Source organism: Drosophila eugracilis, unplaced genomic scaffold, assembly GCF_018153835.1.
Source record: "Drosophila eugracilis isolate 14026-0451.02 unplaced genomic scaffold, ASM1815383v1 contig_353, whole genome shotgun sequence".
In the NCBI taxonomy this organism is placed as follows: Eukaryota; Metazoa; Arthropoda; class Insecta; order Diptera; family Drosophilidae; genus Drosophila; species Drosophila eugracilis.
This window is the reverse complement of record NW_024573209.1, coordinates 681,039-703,413: the sequence shown is the minus strand read 5'-3', so window position 1 is coordinate 703,413 and position 22,375 is coordinate 681,039. Positions and strand designations below refer to the sequence as shown.

General features: G+C 34.2%; 1 protein-coding gene across 1 annotated transcript in view; it reads right to left on the bottom strand.

The window, feature by feature from the left end:
• LOC108110641 (AT-rich interactive domain-containing protein 1B) overlaps nucleotides 1–13,560 on the bottom strand; it is a 75,448-nt gene extending 61,888 nt beyond the window's left edge. The window contains 1 exon segment of the mRNA XM_017219740.2: nucleotides 12,991–13,560. The gene's annotated coding sequence lies outside the window, so the exon portion shown is untranslated.
• Nucleotides 13,561–22,375: the final 8,815 nt, after the last annotated feature.

Genomic DNA, 22,375 nt, shown 5'->3' with positions numbered 1-22,375 from the left:
CGGCCAGGAGATAATTTGGCCAAGACGCTGACAACGAGGCAACTGAATACGCGTGTTATGCAACAAACAAACAACAGCAGAAGACACATCCAAAAGAAGCGAATCAGTTGCACAAAGCGAAGACGATGAAGGCTTAAAGGCCCCCCCCAAACTACCTGAAAACCGGTTTTCGTTTTTTTTTCTTAGGTCCAAAGAAAAGAAACTCCATTTCGCATGGCCAGGAGATTCTGCACATTTTACCGTTAACATAATGGCTAAATCACCGTTTAGAAAACCGCCGCCAAGATGCGAGCGGGTGGTTGTGGTGGTGGGCGGGGGGCCCAGAAAGACTCCAACTCGTGGCAAGCGAAGATTTCAGAAGAATTCTCCTCGCTTCTCCTCGTTCTTGCCAATTTTTCTTCTTCGCCGTTTTTTGCCCTTTTTTCTTTTGTATTTTGCAAAAACGTAATTACAGTTGTTGGTTATATTTTTTTCCCAGACGTGCTTAGAATTAAATTAAATTAAAATTACAGTGAGTGCGGAAAGTTATGGTTAGGAGTCCAGAGAAGAAGAGAGAAGATAATATGGCAAATGGTTATATATTTTTTTGGTTTCTTTAAGTTCTCATAACAAAATATTATAACTTATTTCCTGTCATTCATTTATCTTTAAAAACCCATTGATCCACAACAATTATTGATAATTTAAATCTTAATTTATTATAATTCTGACAATTATTCCCCCTTCCATCTCAAAAAGCAAACCCCAACTCACTTCACAAATATTACGTGACAATTTTTTCAAACATTTCCGTTTAAAGAACCTTAAAAAAATAAGAATTATTTATTAAAATACAAACGGAAAGAACTTGTACCGTAAATTGCGGGTAAGTTATGTTAAAAACATTTTTGAGAACTTGATTAATTGAGACTTTAGTTTAAGTTATGACATAAAAATTAAGTTTTAAAGGAAAAAAATACTACCTAATGCAAAAAAAAAAAACCAAATTGAAATTTATGGCCAATTCAAAAAACCAAAAACCAATTCCAAGTTGATGGCTTCCATTCAAAAGGGCCCCGTATTGGCATTCTCAAGATAAGCCCAATTCCTTCTCCTTATCAGTTACCAGTTCTTACTTCGATTGTTTTGTTAGCTTATCGCCTTGAATAATTATTAACATTACTGTACTCCACATTTCGTGTGTCAGCCAAAGGAAATCAAGAACAAAAACACATAAAAACCTTCTTCAAAAAATGGCATTTGTTAACAACTTGTTCCTTCCACGCTCAGTGTGCAAAAACAATTTTTCTTCATAATGAGGTCAGTTTAAAATACATAAACTCATTATACGTTTTTTTCTTTCATTTTTTGTTCCCTGTGCGCTCGTGGCTGTGCACACAAACAGTAAAAACAAAAAATAAAAAAACATTTTTTATAGTCGCGTACGCAAGAAAACGTACAAAAATGTGTGGCCCAAATAAGGAGTACGAGTACAGCAAAAATAAAGTACTAAAAAACAAAAATAACAATGACACATTAATAATGTTAAGTAAATAGAGAAATTTCAAGAAAAAAATCAAGAAAAGGGAAAGGGTTATCACCTTGAAGATGAAAATCCCATTAAAAAACAAAAATAAAAGATGATTAAATCAGCAAAGTAGGTAATTTTTATACAAACTCTCTATAGATCAGGGGTTCTAAACGACTTTGCTAATTTGTTTTGCTAATTTGTTTTTGTAAATGGCCGCGCTATTTTTTCGTTATCCTCTTTTCCCCTCATTCCATCGCCAACTGCAATACAATTTGTTTTTGTTTCTTACTCGATCATCCTCGAAGTCCTTGTTATTCCGTTTGCTCTTTTCGCCTCATTCTGTCGATAACTGTAATATATTTTGTTCTTGGTTCTTCCACGATCATCCTCAAAAACTTGCACTGAAATTCATTCCTTATAACTTCTGTTTACACTTTGGAGTTGTTTTCGCGTCAGTAAAACGAGTAATGAATTGGTCAGCAAGAAGTGTTTTTCTTTCTCTCAGTGCACAGCTGCAAACCAACACAAAAATGTCACTAAATATGTGCACGTTTACTTGTATTTGTGTTAAAAAATGCTCTGCAGTAAGACAAATTTGAGCAGCTCTGCTTTGGATCATTACAATCTGTTAGAAAAAGCAAGTTTTATGTTCTCCCTTAAGAACTTTACTTTTTACCCTTAACAAAAACTCTCAGTAATACAAGTTAAAGATACCATTTTATTAACCCATTATCAGCTCTTCAAACACTACTAGCATAACAAAAAACTTCAAAGAGTTTTCGTGCCTCTAATCAGCTTTGGAAACTGCTTCCGCAGGGAGGGAAAATGCAGGAAAAACTATATATGTATACACGACACTATCAAATGTCCCATGAAGTACCCAAAGTTTCCATAGGGGCTAACCACATAAAACCCAACCGAAACTATCTGAAAGGAAGGCACATGCTTTGCATTTTCAAGGGAGAGAGCCAAGCTAAGTTAAAACCCTCCTGTGGATATATACAAACCTATAGGTATAGGTAGTAGATACCAACAAGTGGCCAAAATCCCCGTATGCTCGGGTTTACGTGCCTGGAATGTACATAGCGCTTCAGCCATTTGAGTTTGGTTTTAACGGGTTTCCACTAGTGTTACCATTTGGACGCCCCTCGCAGCTGTTTAAATGCCACTGATAAGCAAAAAAAAAAAAAAAAGGGGTAAAGAAAATATATACGGCTGGGTTTTAACCGAACCGAAAGACACCTCAAGATTATCCTCAGCTTTTGGCCAAATGTTCAAACACAAATGGTGGGAAAAACCCAACAGCCAAACTGATCAATTTAGGTTAACCCATGGAGTGTGAACAGAAACAATGTTAGCATAAATCAATATATCTATAAGCTATATAGTATATAGTGTGGAGTGGAGTATAAATTCCCTTCGACTTGGTCTGGAACATTAGGTCGTTTATTAGGCAAAACCAAAGCATTAATTTTCATATATTTCGTTTCGGGCCTAAACTGCTTATTAGCATGCAAGCCAAGAACAAGCTGCAAGAATCATTAACCAGCCAGCGAAGAGAAGAGAAAATAAGGAAAAGAAAATCTTTGATGAATTATGGTGTATTTTGGAATGCTCTTTAAATAAATTAAGGAATTTAATAAAATAGAAGGAAAATATAAAATCATTTCTTAAATCATATACAGATTACACATTGATTTAAATTGTAAAAGAAAAAGTAATAATTGTGTCCAAAGAATATTTTACCATCAACTTTTAAGAAAATACCAAGAAATAAACTTTAAAATCCAGTTTAGTAATAAAAAGTAACAAAAATTGCCTAAGTTAAGCTTTTATGTCTTTTAACTTATAATTTATATTCATTTTTTAATAGTATTGGTATACTCTTTACAGATAACTAAGATTTTATTACAAAGTTTAGAAAATAAAAAGGAATTCAAAAAGTACAAATTTGTTGTATAGCAAAAATATTTTAGTTGCTTAAGCTAAGCATTTAATTTTCATTATTCTTTGCTTATTATTAAAAGCAAAAAATATTATTATATATTTCTTAAAGCTAAACAAAAGATTTTGTTATAAAATAAAGAAAATAATAATAAGTTTATTTAAAAAATAAACAGTTAAGTACAAAAGTAATAAATAATTTTCTGGCTTTAGTGTCTTTATTTTTATTCAAATGATCAATGATTACTCTTTCTTATTTAATAATAATAATATACTTTTTAACAAACTACAGAAAACCGTAAAAAGTACATTTTAGTCCAGTTAAGTAATAATAATTAAGCGGAGAAAAGATTTTCCTCGCTTGAGTAACAGCGTTTACTCCCAACCATTAAGTTACCAATAAAAAACTTAACCGAAAGTAACACTCAGCCATTTAAAACCCAGTTAAGTAATAATAATTTGGTTTTATTACTCATCGTTAAAGTGACTTTAGAAGATCAATTAGGCAAATGGAACCGACTTTCTATATACAAGTATATTCCCTTTTGCCATTAGAACTCCCCGGAGAAATTTTGGGAAAACAAAGAGGAAAAATCTCATAAAAACCCGGCAATGCCCGGAAGCGTTTTAGTTCCTTGGTGGTCAGTGTGTGCGTTTTTTTTTTTTTTGAAGATAAAAAAGAGAGAAAAAAGAGATTCCACTGCCTTTTTGCTTTCAATCAATTCATTAATCACTCTAACCAAAAAAAAAAAAAGAACAAAAATCTGGACAAGAGTTTTTTTTTTTTTTTTTCGGGGCGAAGAGGCTGCCGTTTATATCGCTGCCTTCTGCTTCATTTGTTGTGCCCCCAAATGTGTTAATGTCAAATTTGTGTAATTAATCAAATTAAACGAGAGAGAGTGAGATGATGTCTGCTAATTTTCCATTATTCATTTTCCTTTAGGCCAACTTCTTGCTTCCTGTTTCGGCTGGCTGGCTGGCTTGCCAATTGAAATGTTTTCCTTGCTTCTGTGAAAATGGAAAATGGCTAGTTGCTTTCTTTGACAAAATGTCAACGCTTGTGTTGACATTAGCTGCTGGTGTGAAAATTAGTCTCGCTCGTTAAATATTGGAAAAATGAAACGAAAAACCAAAAGCTGTTTGATATTTATACACAGGCACGTTGTTATTTTTCCTGACGTTTTCCCTTACATTTCCTCTTCTTATCTTTAGGTGTCATGCAGTGTCTAAAAACATTTTTATGCCTTTTCCTTTTCCAGCCAAAAACATAGCTAGAAATTTTTATTAGTTCGCCATTAAAGTATGTTTTTCCCCTTGCCTAAGTGTGTGTGTGTGTGGAAATTGTCATGAACAAAAGGATCAGGAAAGGCTGTTAAAGTCAGCCAAGTTGTAGTCATAAAAGTTAATTAGTTTGGGAAACATTGGGAAGGTAAGTCAGGCGAGCATTTTACAGGAAATGAAACAGAAAATTAGATAATTATATAAGAAAGATTGCAATATTTCTTAGGAAAAATCAAAGAAAACTTATTTACATATTCCTGACATCAATTTCCATATAAATTATCAAAGCTCTGACATCACTTAACCATTTTTATTCTCTTGAAAACATAAATAACTCACTTTACCACACAGCAGGCCCTCGATAAAAGAGCCATCGCCAACTGCTGAATGTCAAGTTTTTTCGGCTGCCAAACAAAAAGTAAATTTATGAAGAAACAAAAACCTCAGCAATCGAATTAAATTTACATAAAAGCGAAATAAATAACAAACAGGCTGGCAATAAAAAATAAAAAAGAGAAGCGAAGTAGGCATTTTTTTCTATGGACTGCAGATGTCTCTATCAATTTCCCAAACTAAAACATTGAGTAAGAAAATATAAAGAAAATTCAGTTTGGCCATATTATGATACTAATCAGGCAATCGAATATTTGGTTTATATATATCTCTATTCAGATTTAGTATATATATAGTATATATCTTCTCCACATTGTTTACACTTAGATGCAAATTAGTTTTGTGCCCGAAATGGCGCAGAGAATTCCATTCCCAAAACTGTTTTCGATTCCAGGCAGCCTCTCTTTCTGCATAATGCGGATGCTTTATATGTATATATACTATATACCCAAGATATATATATACATTCCGAATCTAGCTGCATAAGTGTGGTTTTATTTTATGGAGCCCTCGACTTAAACTGAAACAAAAACCTTTCAATGGCCATCAAAATAAATAGAAAAAAGTAACAAATTCTTTTCCTACTTCAGCTGGCTGAGAGATGATGATGACGCAGAGAAATATTTACTTCCAGATATCTGCTCTATATATATTCTGCTCTATATTTTTGTTGGTTTTTGTGAGCTATAGTTGTATGCAAATTTATATGTAAAATAAATGGGAAAGTACCCTATATTGGCCATGATTTGCGGGGTATATCAGTATGGAAACATTATTTGTATTTTATCTTTACTGCGAGGTATGAAATATTCGTTTATTGAGTTGCTTTTAAACTGCTTATTGCGCTTTATAAATTTATTTAATTGAATATCACTTTGGCATGCGGAATTTCAGGCCAAAATCTGATTGAAATTGCCAGGAGGAGGAGGAGATTTCAGCTTCTCAATCAATCAAACAGGTGTTGGAGTTCTAATTTTGTACATTGCGGACTTTAATTACACAGCTCAGTATCAGTTTTCCTAAGGGGCTTAATAAAGCGAGCTGTATTTCGATAAAATCCAAATGAAATGACATGAAAAAGAATGAAATGCGCACCATTAATTGCATACTTTGAGGCGCCATAACATGAACACTCGTAAAAATCAATAAGCTGCTGGCATTCTTTATTGGAATGAAACTCAAGTCATGTGTAAAACTGATTTGTCTGCAGAATATGGCTATATATAAGTGGATATATCATTTTATTTGTGCATCTGAAATTGTTATGACAAATTTCAAAAGGGAAAGGAACATCAAAGACCTTAGGGATCCTTGAAAATTGTTAAGCTTAATGTTTAGCTTAATGTTAATTTCCTTAACGGATAACTTCAAAAGGGGAAACTATGATTGAGCTGTTAAATTTTAAGATTTTTGCTAACCATAAAAATAAAAGAAACTGCTTAAGCAGCCATAAAAGGTGAAAATGTTTCTAAAATATGTTCATGAAAAAGATTTGCTAATCTAAACACAAAACCTTGAAACTTTCTTTCCTCTTAAAGGATTATTTTTGATATCTACCATTGGACATTACTACTAACTATGATTGATTTGGTAAGAAAAATAAGTTAAAAGCACATTCAAAATTTAAGAAAAGTCTTTAAGAAACATTATTTTTAAAATTCATAAAATGAACTGGCAAATCCCTTGAAATTTCCTCTTTCTTAAAAAGATAAATTGTGCTATCTTATCCCTATAAAATCCCGCTTTAACCCCCTCTTCGAAGTTCCTTGAGAAAAACAAAAAAAAAAAACCGAAAATAATTCAATGCCCAAGAGAGGAAAAGACAAACCGGCTCACTGCCCAACAGCTGCAAAATCCAACACACCATCAAAAAATCATTCCAAAAAAGTGTGTTTTTATTTTCGCATATGCCGAAAAAGCAAAAACAAAACGAACAACAAAAACAGCAAAGAAACAAGATGTCTAATAATTTGTAAAGAGAGAAGCTGGAGAACTGGAGAATCGACCCCGAAGCTCTCATTGTCTCGGGATTCAAATTGTGGTGGGGCTTCCTTGGCATTATTTTGTTGTATTTTTTTTGTGTTTTTGGGTTTTCTGTCAGATTTGAATATACAGTCAGAGACATAAATCTTGTTTTGATTTATATATTTGTTGCCTTAACACACACAGAGAGAGAGAGAGAAGAGGAAACCCCTAACTAATGCCTAGTTTTCCTTTCAAAAGGCCTCCAAAATTTGTTAGTAGAATCTCCCGCGTTTTTTCAGCTTTGCTGCTCTTTTCCTTTTTTCTTTTTTTGTGTTGGGTACATTTCGTCGTTTTTTCGTTGATGACCTTGAAAAGCTTTATCTAAAAATCGAGTGCAATCAACTTTATAAACACTCACGCACACACTCTCACTGCCGCTTCCCCTACATTTCATACAAACACACTTTCTGTATCGCCACACTGCTGCTGGGCCTTTGAGAATCGTTAGGTAAAGTCTTGTAGCATTCTCTCTTTCTCTCTTTGGTTTCTTTTGGAGACCCCTAAGCTAACCGCACATAATAATTATTCTAGATTCTCAAAAAGTTCTCAAAAAGTATCTGGCTCTGGTCAAACGCCGCTCTTGTTTTCACATTTTTTGGTTGCTTTTTCTGCTGTGTTGGTAATAATAGAGTTTTGGTTCAAAGCCTTTGGCTAAGACCGACCAAAAATTGGCTCATTTATGTGTGTGTGTGAGTGTATGTTTGGGGTTAGGCAACAGGTAGTAGCTAGGTGAGAAGTAACATTTACTTTTCTTTGCTTTTTCTTTGGGTGGGCTTCCTATCGCCTATTGCGGCGATATCAATGCACTTAAAACCGGAACTTGATTTTCTTGGTAATGGAAATGGTAATCGAAACGAACTTATATTTCGTATGGGAATGCTTTATCTGAATAAGGGATTAATATATTTACATATTTTACTAAAAATCACAAAAGTTTGTACATTGCAGCCGAAGGCCATTTGAGCAGAAGTTTTAAGTTTTGCAAGCCTAAATCTACTTTGTAATAAAAATAATAATAATTATAAGAATAAATAATTCACTAAAAAATAAATCATAAAATAAGAAGTATTAACTATTTAAGTTTATATTTCACTTTTTACCCACTTTCTGCCAACTCTTTAACCTATTACGCAGTTATCTTTGGTTACATCGTAAGTGCTAATGGTATCTCTTTTTGGATCTGTGACTCATACTCTTATAGTCATACTTCCTAATCAGTCAAAACTATAGTTTATACTGACTGCTTTCTGTGCTTCCCATTAGCCAGCTACCCCCTTTACCTACCCACCACTTCGAAATCAACTAATACTCATAAAACAAACCAGAAAAATACTTTGACAAAGCAAATATTTGGCATATATAATGGGCATTCCTGAGTCGTTTTCAAATGTTGTTTTTTGTTTTGCTTTTTGGATGCTTGCATTAGCCACAAACACACACACACACACACAAGCACAACTTTGGACTGAATGCCTACCAATGATGATGTTTTTTTACCGCCCAGCAAAACGAACCTATGACATCAACATTATTTCGGCCAAAAACAAAAAGCAGATGAAAATTATTTCTTTTTTAAAATTTGAAATCTGAACAGAGTAAAATATGTGTAATGGGTTTGGTAAGGAGAGCTTTAACTTAAGCTTAAGATTTCTCAATTCCCCAGAAAACTCGATGAGCTAAGCTCTGTCCGTCGACTTACTCTGCCTTTTAGACCAACTTTGACTTAAGATTTTTAATTAAGATAATTTTAGTTGGTTGGAAAACAAAGAGAAGCGAGCCAATGCAGACATCAATGAGCTGATGAGTTGAAACATTTGCCTCGCTTCCTGCGTTTTAGGTGCCCCAAAATTGTCAGTTCGTCAAATATTTGTGGCTGACTTTTTCTTCTTTTTGCTGACTTTTCCTTCTTTTTGCTGCTTTTTTAGTCTATAGACAAACACAGACGTCAATTAGTTAATATGCTTTTAAAGAAGCAACCGCACAGCGACGACTATGACTAAACCAGACACATGACACAAAAAGAAAGTGAAAAGAAATCTACAATACAAGCGCACGAGTCTTCTCGAGTACAGTACGGCTCCTAAAATTTCGCAAGAGCTTGCAATTTTTATGGCTCTTTTTTGTTGGTTAACCTATTATACAACAATAAGAACAACAACAACAACAGAATAACAGAAAAATGAGTATCAAATCAAGAAATTTGATTTGAAGAAGCACCAACACTCATGCAGGTATACTAACACTTAGACACTGGCAGAGGGGAACAATATATGGCATACATAATATTAAAGAAATCGCACCCAAAAACCAAATTGGCATAAACTACGCCGAAAATAAATTGAAATCTAAAAATGAAATTCAAATGCGGCAAACGCCCCACAGCCAGGGCAGACCGCGAAAAAAACACAACAAACAAATCAAAATCAAAATAAAACACAAAAAAAAAAAGAAGAAAAAATGGCAAACAAACGCAAATAAAAAAAAAACAAAACAATGTGGATAAGTTGGGGGATGTGTGAAGGAAGGAAATAGAGAACTTGATATGAAAAAGACTAAAAATCTAAAATGTACAACAATGTCAAACGCACTGAAAAAGAAAAAAATATTCATTGAAGAAATCTACAAAATAAAATATTATTTTATTTACTAAATTATTTATTTATTTAACAAATTAAGCTTAGCACAAACGGATAAACCTTTTAGTAGATTACTGAGCAGAGGAGATCTAGCTAGCTTGGACATCTACCAAAAAATACTAAAATATTTATCTACAATATTAAAATATAACTTTAAATACTATAAAATTATAAATTAAAATATTAATATTCTATAACTTGTATTTTATATTAACTTCTTATAACCTCAAAAACCAATATAAGTTCATACAAAAAACCTTAAAAATGTAAGGATCTTCCAGCCGTATAAGCCATACCAAGCCCAACTATAATGAGTTTGATTCCGAAGAATTTTCAAGATGGCAACAATTTTTTAACTACAATTTAAATAGCAGTTAAGAGAGACCTTCAACACATTTGCGCTCAACTTCAAAAAGAAATTAAAATTATAGCAAAACTCGTGCAGCGGTACGTACAGAGACAGTAAAGATACAAAATGAGGCATACAAAAACCAGTTTTACCTGGAAAACAAAACCACAACAAAAACAACTCAAAAATTGGTCTGATATTGTACGTAAGCAGTAATTGAAGTTAACGTAATTATAAACGTAGTCCCGACCAACAAGAATCATGTGCAACACACACAAAAAGAAGTATCTTTATATATATATATATAAAGAGAAACAAGTCGAATAAAAAATGTCTGATATATAGACAACGACGACGATTTCAAGTGAAGACACCGAATGGTTCCAACTGGCGAGCTGGTCAAGCTTAATTTCCCAATTAACATGGAAAACTTCAAAGGGACAAATTCATTTACGCCTCACAGAAACTTTGGCGCGTTGCAACCAGCGAACGTAAGACCAAAAACGTGCCACTAGGAGTTGGCTCTCTAGAGAAAGGGAGAATTGGAGAATCGGTAACAGAGAAGTAGAGATAGCACTAAAGGTTCCTGAGTTACTGAGGCGGGAGGTTAAGTAATATTGGAGAAGATCTAACAGAAAGAATGAAAGTTCTTTATAATTTTAAGGGCCTATATTTGCATTTTTTTATGTTAAGTTGGAATAAAAAACTAACTTGAAATATTAAAAACTGATAGAAAACACTCTTCTCGCGATTAAAACAAATATAACAATCGATAGCATTTCGATATTTTCGATATGCAGGCTTTGTGTTCAAACTGTAGATTTATAGTCATGACTATAAACTTTCATTGTTAAAGATATTTTACGTTTCAGAAGTAAATAGTTTTGATTAGAGTACTTAAACATATTTTTAAAGAGATATTTTTTACATTTATTATAGATTTTTTCAGCTTATTCAGGCTGTTTTTAAAATATTTTGTAAACTTTTTAGATAAATCCCTTGAAAAAGTTATCTAACTTAAAGGAAATGTTAGAAATCTCAACATATTTGAAGAAAATTAACCTTAAACCCATTCGGATTCTCTATAAACCTCTCTCTAATCTCCCTAGTTTGCCCACAAATATAAAAGCTGATCATAATTTTCTAGACCCCCAAACTTATTAGAATCAATTTGAAAGCAATTAAGATTGCATTTGCCAGCTTAGAATCTATTCCCCTGTCTAATAGTCCAATGAAATCTTTTAATTTTTTGTATATTTTACCCTCGCCAACCGTAATTCTCAATTTCTCTAACGAAAAACTCTCCGTCTCTCTCCATAGACTGGGCCTGTCTTATCAGCCGTTTTGAGTTTTCAAAACAAAGTCCATTTCCATTGTCGCTTGGTCACTGTTCGTGTGTGTTTCGCGACTCTACTGTACAGTAGAGACATCATTTAAAATGCCATTATCTAATCGCCGCCGCTTTACTGCCAGCCAGCGAGTGTGTGCGTTAGTGTTTGGTTCTTTTTTCTTCGGTGGGGAGGGGGACATTGGCGATAAGCCAAAGCGCAGCATTTTGTTAGTTTCTTCCTCATTTTTTTATTAAATTATGAGCGGCAAAGATTAGGTTTGAGGGACGACTAAAAAAAAAAGCCAAAACTCGCAGAACAAACGAGGCAAAAACTATGAAATAATGTGGCATGTTTGAGGTGTTTGCTGTTTTTTCTGCCTTCTTTTTTTGTAATTTGTTTTTTGTGTAGAACCGCCAAACAGGAAAACTGGTTTAACCTGTCCAAAGAACTCCAAATTGCCGACAGCCAGTTAATAGCTCAACACGACGAAAAAAAAAAAACCGTCTAAAAAACATCAAGTCTAGCAACAATAAACTAATTAAATCAAACCAAAATACGTCGCAAAATGTTCTAAGAGCTCGCTCTTAGCCAGCGTAAGAGAGTGATTAGTAAAAATAGCTGAGCGTTTTCATTGACGGTATAAATAAAGTGTTCTCAAAATAAATATTTTTCAATATCATATGCAAAACTCAACGCTTTTAGCGCTGTTGATAAAAAAAAATAAGCAACACGCTCTTTTTTTTTGCTTGACAAAAATGTATCTATGAGATACGCAGCGCTAAGAGAGCCAGCCAAAAGAAACCTTTACGATTTTCTCAGCTCAATGCTGATATGATTTCTTATGGGTTTCAGTTTCTTGGGTTTGGGTTTGGGTTAGGTTTTTTTTTTTGGGGTTTGTTTGCCGCCGCAAGATCTCGCTGCGACTGAGAATGAATGACAAACACCGAGCCAGTTTACAATGTTTGCTCGTGTATTAGCAAAAGAATTCTAACTGAACCGAGGCAGAGACAGAGACAGAGGCAGCGGCAGCGGCAGCGACAGCGGCTACTCACGTTTTCTTATGTAATAGGCCTCGAACAACTGACTTTGTGTTTGCCTGCACTTCTCTATACATCTACACGTCTGTGCTCAAAGATTATTATTATTTCTAACAGCCATCGAACTGGAGTTCTCTGATAAGTTCTCTTGCAAAAGGAAATCATGACGAAATGTTGGGAAACCTGAATGGGAAATGTATGACCAATCAAGGGAAATGATAGCTGCTGATGAGTCAGCGAGGAGTATAAGAATGGCTTGGATTGAATGTCATTTGAAAAGAGTTTTTTTGTGGTTTTGATTTCATTTCATCAAAAGGAAAGTCTGAAGATACTTCCTGTCTTCTTGCTTCGGCGGAACGTACTCTAAATTGGAAGACTTCCTTTGGTTTGATTTTATCTTTCTTTGATTTCAATTTTTCAACATTTTGGAACTTTTTAATTTCCCAATATTAATCTTAACTATAAACTAAAAACTAGACAATACCTTTTAGTCACTGATTTAGGTTGGAAAAAAGTTGAATTAAAACCTTTCTCGTTGACTTCAGTATCCCATAGATAGTAAATCTACAATAAATGCGTTAATCCATGTTTGCTTAGTTTGTTAGGCGGCATTATATATGTATTATCGGATGTGATAATTATTGAATATATAATTTGATTTTGCACATTGATTTGCACTTTCTTGTGTATTATTTGTATTTTATATTTTTAGAGGTTTTTCAAAGGCCCTTCTATGGCCAAACAAATGATCAATTTGCGTGCTTAACTGTAAATCGGTTTTGTTTTATTTATTTTTTTTTGTATTTTATTTTTTATTATTACTTTTTGTATACAACTCGCAAAGTGAAACCGTTGTGTGTATAAATATATATTTTTAAATCGATTTTGGTTTTTTTTTTATCTCTTTTTTATGGATATTTTGTTAAATATATTTTTTCAATGATTTTGCCAAGGCTAGCTTGATTTTATTTATGGTTTTTATTTGTATTTGTTTTGCACAAAATATATATACACCAAGATCTTGGGGAAATCATATAGTATTTTGTCAGAGAAACTGTAAAGGAATGTAAGACTATTAATATTGCGGATGTGTGTGTGCTTTTCGAATTTTGTATTTTGAATTTTCCAAAAAGTGGGCAATTAAAAATCACACTGAGCGAAACGCAGTGGAAACGAAACAAAATATAAATAAAAATAAAGCTAAAAGCGACAAAATTATGAAACCCGAAAGCGGCAAAGCAACACAAGAGAGAATAAAACAGTAAATGAGAGCCAACGAGCGCGAAAGAGAGAGAAACGTTTGGAAATGTGGAACGCCACACAAAAATTCCGCAACGAAACGAGGAAAATTTCTTTCAAAACCTAATTGTTCATTCAAAAAAAGGAAAACCTAAGCTGTTTGAAATTTCAGATATTGTTGTATTGTTTAATTGTCGTGTATCTGAAAGATACTTTGTTAATTTGTTTTTCTTTTTTTGCAAAGGGAGCGACGGTAGAGACACGCACTCACATACACGCACGCACACGTAAACACACACGCGCACTTTGCTTTGCTTTTTGCCTTCTTGCTTTTTGGGCTGTGCCAACTTTTCTTCTTCGTTTTGATGCGTTTTCTACGTTTTCTACGCACTTTTTTGCTACGACTAAAACTTTCAGTTGATCTTTATTCTTTGTGAAACGTGAGATAAAAGGTAAATAAAGTCGAAACAGACACGCACGACGTAGAGAGACAGGGCTATAACCGCGAGAGAGGTTGAGTGTGAGAGAGAGCGAGTGAGAGAGACACGTCGATAGTGGTCAAAAACGAACTGCAGCGAACAGTGAAGTGAACCTCACCAAACGAAATACAAACTCGAACTGAAATGTATCTCACGGATACGCGTATCCACCAGCTGTGTGACGTGCTTGGCTCTCTCTTATCGCTCTCTTTGCCTTGTGTCAAGTGTCAAAATGGGAGACGTTCATACTCCACTATTGCTGGCCTGCTTACTCTTACGTTTTGGGGCAGCCTCACTAGAACGGTACAACTGGTTGGGTTGACAGCTCTCTTTGGCGCTCTTTTGGCTCTCCCAACTGCCGGCATTTTCGCTTGAGCTCCCCACCACACACACAAAAAGCAAAAACACAAATAAATACAAAAACAAAAGCAAAAGTAACTTTGTTTTTTAATGGCGGCTTGACGAAAAACAAAAGCACAAAATGCTAAAGAAAACAAAGTAAGTAAAATTATCTTTTTAAAAAGGCATTTTTTAATTTCTCACTTTTATTTTATGCACTGTCTTAGCTTAAAAGGGGTTTTCCTATTTCTCCGCTATTTTGCATCCTAACAATTGTTTTTAAAAAGTGTTCTTATTTTCCCTAAAGACATGTTAAAATATCACAACAAACACAACATTTTGATGACGAAACACATGTTGTGTTTGGGGCTCACCACAAAAACAAAAAAGAGACCACAAAAAGAGACCAACTGTTACGAAGAGAGTAGATTGCGGACTCTCCGTTGTAGCTTTGTAGCCGGGGCAAAAGCGCAACAAAAACAAAATTAAGCACAAAAATAAACAAAGTAAAAAATAAAGAGATGGAAAAGCTCGTTGCGGAACGTCGTCTACGACGTTGTCGCCTTCAATTTCAATAGCAGCCATAGAGAGCTGCTGTTCCTACACAAACACACATATAGATAGCTATGGGACTACCGACTACTACGTATGTTTGTATATATATATGTATGAATAAGCTTATATATATATATATACAGATATTGTATGTGTGTATATTGCAGCTATTTAGCTACTTTTTATGGCAATTTTTCGGATTTTGTGTCAGTTTTGTTTTATTAAATTGCATTTAATGGCCTAAAATTGTCCAAATAAGACATTCTTCGTCTATCTCTAAACAAATATACAGAAGTTATATTGAATTTTATTATAATTATCATTAGGCTTGACACTTTGAAGTTGGCGCTCTTTCTCTTAATCATTATATTAAAACTTAGTTTTTGTTTAATTTGATTATAAATAAATAGATTTTTTTAGATTTTCCAAGAAATCAATTTTTGATTGAATAACATTAATAAAACTCACCTTGAAAGTTAAAACATTTTAAGCAAATCTATAAAAAAAGAGAACGAAAATTTAAAGTTAAACTTTTTTAGTTTAGAAAAAAAAAGGATTAGGTAGAATAAAAACTTTGAAAATCCCTTTAATTTAAAGTTCTGATGACAAAAATCGTAATGAATATTCAAATAATTTGAGGTTATAATGACAAAAATTGTTTAAAAAATCAAAAAAATTTACCTACTTTTACAACACTAACTTGTAAGTTAAATTCTCTCTATTATAAACTTAAAGTTGCACCACAAAAACCAAAAATATATACCTAAGAACTAATTTTATGTCTCAGACTCCGATCTCTCACATCTACCTTAGTTTATAATTTTTTTAATGAATGAATAAAAAACGCTGCCAAAAGCTGAACTGAAAATGGAGCTAACTGCCCTTGCCAATGACATCATTATAAGCTGTTTTTTTTTTTGGTTTTGGCCATTTTCTAGCTCCAAAGTTCTAGAAGAAGTTGCCAAGCCAAGTTCTTCAAGATTCTGCCGGCGGAAAAAACCCTTCTAAAGCTTCTGCCGTTAACTCTTTTTCTTTTGTTTTTTTTTTTCTGAGCACTTGAGGTTTTCTTTTGGATTTTTCCGAGCCGTAATTATGCATGACAATTGTAGATTTTGTGTGGTTTTTTCTTTAAGGGTCTCTCCTAATGTTGTTGATAATTTTATGCACACACCTAATGGCCAACCAGAAGCATTGCCAAACAGCCGGAGAGCTGCTTAAATTGCTGACTCTTTTGAAAACTTTAAAACTGCCATTTTCTTGATGTCTACGTTGGCTTTTTTCAGCTTCTTTTTCGTTAATGTGGCTAACAATTAGAAACAAAATGACTCTTAAAATGGGGAAAAAAATTAAGAAAAACATTTGACACTTGGTGACCACCCAAGTCAGCCCGAATGATCCTCAAACTTCTGTTAGTCTCAGCCCAAAGTTTAAACTGATTTTAAGCTTACTCTTACCTGAGTTAAATCAAGTTAAAAAAAAACAGGCAAAAAAGTGAATTTAGGAAAGAAAAAAAAGCAATTATAAAGCCCGTGGAGAAGCCGCAAATTGTTAGAGGCAAAACTCTAAAAATAAAAATCAAAACCAGTAGTTGCCAACGTGACGCCATAAATTTCCAGTGTGCAGAGGATGCCCCCTCTACTCACCACCTCCACCCCTTCTTTTAGCCAAGCTAGACCAAAAAACAAAAAATCAAAATCCAAAGTTGGTAACCCAAACACATGAAGGCGTTTTGGCCAAACTTCATGCGAAAATGATTGTATTTCTATTTTTTTGATTGTTTGTTTGCCAGGGCCTTTGCCTTGGATTTGTTTGCGGAAAACATTGAACGGACTTCTTCACGGTCTTTATATATATAGCTTATAAATCTATATACTCCAGTTTGATTTTTTAGGGAAAGAAAAGCTGGTAGTCTTAAAATGTTGTTAAGTCTCTGAAGAAAAGTTGTGGTTATGAAATTCTAAGAACTTTATAACAAAAACGAAGTTTGAATCAAAAATTTAATAAAAGTCACTAAAAGATTATACAAAAAGTGATGATATTAAGCTAAATATATTATTTGGCAAACTATATATTAAAAGAACTTTAAAAAATATGTTAAATACAAGGAAAAAATGAAATTTTAGAAGTAAAAAAAGTAAGTAAAAAGTAAGGTAAAGGTAAGTTTAAGGCATTTTTGAAAATGGTTTTTATTTGCATTTTCTTGTTCCTTAAACTTAAGAGGAAAATAATAAACAATTTCCCTAATTTATATAACATTTAACAAGTACTTAACTTAATTAAAGTTTTGTTAATAGTATAGTATATAAATATTTTATATTTGATTTAAAAATTAAGCAAAACACACAGAAGAATTTGCTATTAAAATCGAAACAAATAATCAGCTTAAAATTTGAGTTAAAAATAAAATAAAATTCTTACCAACCCATTTAAAAACCTCTCTATTTATTTAAGTTTAAATGTTAAATGTTAAATTTGTTTTTATTTTGTTTTATTTACTTTAACGATTGTTAACGACACGCGTTTCAAATTCGAGCTGTTAGAACTTTCCATTTGGCCTTTGGCAAATATTGAAATATTTTCTATTTGTTTAAATTCGTATTTGTCTAAGTTTCAGCACACATGGCTTTGTTTCGATTTGTTTTTTATTTTTATTTCTCTCTCACCTATTTTCAAGAGTTATACATTTTGTTAATATTTTGTTCGTGCTATTTGTTTAATATTAAGCTGGCTGTATGCATTTCTTCAACTTCGTATTTGCCGTGTTCGCTTTTTTTTCTGGGTTTGCTCTGTGTCTGCTCTCGCTGCGAGCTTTATATTTATCATTTTATACAGATATATATATATATATATATATATATATATATATTATTTGGATTCTATTTTATGCTGATGGCAACAGTTCGACAGGTGTTGCAACCGTGAAAGATAGAAAAAAGATATTTTTTCAGCTTTTATTTTTCCTGGAGTTTCGCTTTTTTTTTTTTGGCGTATCAAATTAAAAGTTTTCATATTGCAGTTGATGTTGCTGTTGCAGGTTCAAGGAGGTCTGCTGAAGAGCTCTTTAATTAGAGTTGAGGAAGAAATTCCCATTGCCACAAGCAACACCAACAACACCAGCAACAGCAACTGCAACACGAGCTGCGACACGTGCTCTACATGTAAAATTGACAAGGTGACGAGGCCGTTGGCAAAAAGGAGAAGAAAAGTGGCAAGGGGAGTAGAGATTCGCACCTGAAGAGGTGAGCTGGCTACTCTACGTGTTACGTGTTGTTGCTGTGTCTGCATTTATGGCATTTTTTATGAATGATGCAGCAGCAGCAGCAGCAGCAGCACAACACAGAACCAACAACAACAACAACGACATTTGGCGTTGATGAAGTGCTGAAAGGCAGCAACTGCAATGTTTGGAGTCCTGCCTCTTCGTACGCTCTCTGCGCATTTGTTTATGAATTAATAAAATTTTAATTATGTTGCACAAATAATTGCTCACTTGTGCAGAAAAGCATGGAAATGCATGGAAAAGCAAGGAAAAGCAGGGTAAAGCCTAGGCAAATGAATACCGAAAACAACGCACGATAAGTGTAAATAGGAAATGCCCATAAAAACCGAGTCGAAAGTGCATTTTCATGAATAATTAATCGAAAATGTGGAATATGGAATTTCCCTATGGAAATTGGTTTCTGTTTTTTAGTATTTATGGAATTTAATTACGAATTCAAAAAGAAGAAGATGGATTTCAGATTAAATATGGTTTAAAAATGCAGTTGTTAATCTTTTAACTGTTTAATTTGCTAATAAAATCTATTTTTTAAACCTTTTAAAAGCCACTTTTAGGTTCTTAAATAAATTAAAACTCTTATAAAAAGCCACTTAAAGTGCCAATCAAATTCTGCGAAGTGAGGGCATCAAGTGACTCTCATAAATAAAAACAAACCAATCTTCTAAAATTTTCTCACACATAGCCCCATCAAAATTATGTACAATGTCTTCAAATTACACGAGTCTTATCATTTATTAAAATTCAGAGAATTTACTAAGAGAACCCCAAGAGCAGCAGAAAAGCCAAAAAGACCTCTGAAAATCATAAACATATTTAAATATATCGAATTTCCTTAAGTAAATACCGAAGGGAAGAAAACGGAGAGCCAGAAAGCGAAATCAAACTATTTTTTTTTACCTAATGTCCAAAAGGTTAAAGACATAACAAAAACAACAATATCTATATATATATATATATATAAAAGATTCCTGGTAAAGCTCAAATCCTGTTTACTTCCTTTTGAGCTACCTAAGCAACGAAAGCCAGAAGACCAAGCCACTAAATCTTCTATGGGTAGGTTTTAGGAGATTCTTTTCAGCTTCAGAATCCCCATAAGCATGTGTGTGAATCTCTGCTAATACATAAGCACATCTTTTATATATGTATATATATCTCGTCTCGCCGCTGATTTATTATTTACTTTATAAGAAATGTTCTCCTGCGAAAAAATCAAGTTTTTTCGGGCTTTCGGCTGGCTTATTTTGATACGAGGGGGAAAGGAAGGCACTATGAGGATCTGGAGGGGGTGGCCGTCGTATAAAGTTTTGCTTAATTTGTGCCCCTTGGGATGAGCAGCATCTATCCATTAGACGTGGGGCAAGATGGGAAGGAGAAGGAGAAGCAACAGCAGCAGCAGCAGCTCAGCAGTTGCCGCTTCACGGAAATCTTGTTAAATTTCGCTTGATTGAATTTGCTGGCATTTTTATTTTTATTTTTATTTTTATTTTCCTGTATATAAGCTCTTAATTTTTGACCACCCACAGCAAATGGCATTTGAAATATTTAACTTGGATGAATATTTGTCGTGTAAGCCGTAAATTGCGATCTTAAGACATATATCAACATTATAAAAACATATTGCTCACTACCTCTCTAACCCCTCTCGATTTCCTTCCCATACTTGGCTTGGCTTGGCTCTTTAACCGCAGAATTTATGGCTGGGAAATGAAACATAAACAAGGACAGGAAGTTGGCCAAAACAATGCGAATTGGGAAATGCACTTAATATGGTTTTTATAACTTAAATAACCAACAAGTAAAAGTATTTTAATTTAATTCATATACAATTAATGGTACCTTGCCTTGTAATTAAGCTTACCAGTGATTGCCTTTGTTAAGTTTGGCTAATCAAAGTGCGTTCATTTCTTGATTTTAATAAGCTATATCTACGACTATATTTAAAAGCAAAGCCTTTGGGCAAACACTTGGCAATTAATAATTAATCTATGCGAGTTCACACCATAACCTGGTAGTTAATAATAAGATTCATGGGTAAGGTAGTCCAGCCATACCAACTAAGTAACCCGATTGGGCGAAGAGCATTTGCCAGCGGGCAGATGTAGAAGCAAAAGCGTGTTAGCCAAATGCTGGAGGAAAAGCTTGAGAAGATTGCAATGAAGTCGCTACCTGGGTGGAGTTTTATTGCAGTCAGCGCGTTGGCTGCCTCACCCACGGAAAATCAAACCACCCAGCAACCCCACTCTGGTAATGGCATGAAAAACCGCAGAAAATTGCTGTACATCGAAAGAAAAGCCACGTTAAGCTAAGCTCGTGTAGATGAAACTGGCTTTTTGCACAATGAGATTTATTTATCGTGATTGTGTGCTTAATTGAAAATTGTTTGCCAGCTTCTAGATGAGGCGGAAGGTGGAGAAACTCATGGACCACCCGCCTGAGATGTGTTTGGAAGCAACAGGAGTCGTTCTTAGGGATTGGAATTGGGTATTGGGTTGGGTGATATACTATACCATATCACCATGACCCTACTTGCCTTAACTGTATTTTTAACACACATTTTTATTGACACACATTTCAGCCCAACTTTCAGTTACCAGGATCCCAGATCTTAGATCCCATCCCCATCTCTTACCCATTTCTAGACAATTTGTCAACGACATGGCAATGATACAGCACAAGAAAAAGCGACAGCGGGAAAACTGTAGCCAACTGTAGCAAAATGAAAATGTCAGTGGCAGTAGCAACAACAAGAAGAGTAACATGCCCCAATCCATCGAAATAGTTAAGTGGATACGAGCACAGTGAATGAATCCATCAACCGCCCATGGTGCCCCATGGTATCCTACTGGCAGCCAACCGAAGAAGCCTTTTCAATCACATTACCAAGTGCCAGGCGATGTCCTCCAATGGGGATGGAAAAGGGGAAATGGTTTGAGCTTGAGTTTCGGAAAAACCCAGCTAGGGAGCTACTTAGGCAGAACCTTTTGCTAAGGGTTTTCTGGCAATAAAATGGAATATTTTAGGAGGTAGAAAGAGGCTTTTGTTAGAAGTTTACTATATTACATATTAAGGACTTACTAGAAAAATTATAATACAATCTCTAAATAATAATTTTCCCACTTTTCCCCTCCATCTCACTCTAATCAAAAGTCAATATAGAAAATTCCAAATTGGAAAAACAAGAAGTGAGCATATGTTTCCAGTCACCTAACATGGAATCAGCGGGAATGGCATTATAGAGATCTCAGCCACATATCCCACAAAGCACCCATCACCACCCCCATCACAGCCGGAATTAGCTCTCGCTTTTCGCCGTTGGTGGTCCAGGAAAATTCCATGAGCCACAAGAATGGAAAGTACTTTGCAGGATAAGCGCCCCGTGGCATCCTCGGGAAAAGCCCACCCACTCTACGTCGTTGAATTGATTTTGTTATGTGAAGTGCTCTTCTCCTTGAAGGAGAGGAAAGGGCGAAATATACCCCGGGAAATTGTTTTATTTCTGCCTTTGACTTGTTGCGTTTTCCATTTGATGGCCTGGCCGCAAGCCTGAGTTTATGATATGGAAATCAATTTGCTCCTTTCCCACAATTAGGATTCCAGATTCTGGCCTGCTGCAGCGGCAAGCAGCCCATCAAGCAAAGCCACCATAAAAAATGGCCAAGAAAATCTTTATGGGCGAGGGCGTGCCCGCTCACTAACAAATGCCAGTCGCAAGGAGCTGTTAAAAATCATGGCACTAGGATGATGAATACGCACAGTGGGGCAAGCTCTGTTAATATTTATTCAAAAATATAAAATATGTTTTTATGAGAAAAAAAAATTATTATTTAGATATTTAAGCAATGGTCGAAAATAGTCGAAGAAAGCACCTTGATGGAAAATCTGACCAATAATAAAGTTTAATTATGATATAGATTTCGACTTTCTTTTTATTTATGCAAGAAAAAAATCTTTTTAAATAATAGAAATTATGAAAACAT